Source organism: Colobus angolensis, unplaced genomic scaffold (assembly GCF_000951035.1).
Source record: "Colobus angolensis palliatus isolate OR3802 unplaced genomic scaffold, Cang.pa_1.0 Scaffold22, whole genome shotgun sequence".
NCBI classification, from domain to species: domain Eukaryota; kingdom Metazoa; phylum Chordata; class Mammalia; order Primates; family Cercopithecidae; genus Colobus; species Colobus angolensis.
The window spans coordinates 2,851,534-2,853,011 of record NW_012115377.1 but is presented as its reverse complement, the minus strand read 5'-3'; positions in this window follow the sequence as shown (position 1 = coordinate 2,853,011).

Here is a 1,478-nt window from a genome sequence, read left to right as displayed (position 1 = left end):
AGAGTGAGACTCCATCTCAAAAATAAAAATAATAATAATAATAATTAGAAACTTCCATCTGAACTCTTGTGGTTGTACAAGAGTGATGTCTGTGGGCCAGGCGCGGTGGCTCATGCCTGTAATCCCAGCACTTTGGGAGGCCGAGGTGAGTGGATCACCTGAGGTCGGGAGTTCAAGACCAGCCTGACCAACATGGAGAAACCCCATCTCTACTAAAAATAGAAAAAATTAGCCAGGCTTGGTGGCACATGCCTATAATCCCAGCTACTCAGAAAGGCTGAGGCAGGAGAATCGCTTGAACCTGGGAGGCAGAGGTTGTGGTGAGCCGAGATCGTGCCATTGCACTCCACCCTAGGCAACAAGAGGGAAACTCCGTCTCAAAAAAAAAAAAAAAGTAATGTTTATGTGATGAATGGATTACAACAAAACTGCTCATGCTAGGTGGCCTGGGTTCGAATCCCAGCTCTACCACTTTTCTCTCTGTTTCCTCTGGGAAATCTCTTTTCTATGCCTCAGTTTTCTCACTTGTAAAATGGGAAGTCATAGTATCATGGGAAAAATAAGAGATGCTTCCCCCACCCCAATAAAGTACCTAGAAGACTGTCACTCAGCAGGTGCTCTTTTATTTTCCTTTTTCTTTACTTTCTTTCTTGTTTTTTGAGACGGAGTTTCCCTCTTGTTGCCCAGGCTGGGGTGCAATGGCGTATCTCGGCTCACCACAATGTCCGCCTCCTGGGTTTGAGCGATTCTCCTGCCTCAGCCTCCTGAGTAGCTGGGATTACAGGCACCCACCACCACGTCTGGCTAATTTTTTTGTATTTTTTGTAGAGATGGGGTTTCACCTTGTTGGCCAGGTTGGTCTCGAACTCGTGACCTCAGGTGATCCGCCTGCCTCAGTCTCCCAAAGTGCTGGGATTCCAGGCATGAGCCACTGCACCCGGCCTAAAAGTAAATTTATTATTTTTTTAAATATAGGCTGAGCGTGGTGGCCGAGGGTTATAATCCCACCGCTTTGGGAGGCCGAGGCAGAGAATCGCTTGTCGTCAGGAGTTCAAAACCAGCCTGGGCAACACAGCCAGGCCCCGTCTCTACAAAAAGCACAAAAATGAGCTGGGCTTGGTGGCAGGGCCTGTAGTCCCAGCTATTCGAGAGGCTGAGGCGGGAGGATCGCTTGAGCCCTGGAGGTCGAGGCTACAAGGAACCATGATTGTGCCACTGCTCCGGCCTGGGCGCCGGAGTAAGATTCTGACCTTAAAAAGATCAAATAAAGTGGCCTCCCAGCCTGCCTCCCTGGCGCCTCCACCATGTAACCCCCTGGACATTCGCGCGTCTCCTTGGCTGGGATGACCTCACTGATGGCTCTGTCGTGCGTGGTCACCTCGGACCCCCGGGAGCACTCTGGGGTCAGCAGTGGGGAGCGGACGCCTGAGGGGACCGTGGCACCCGCTCCGCCCCGCCAGGCCGGGCCTGCCCACTGC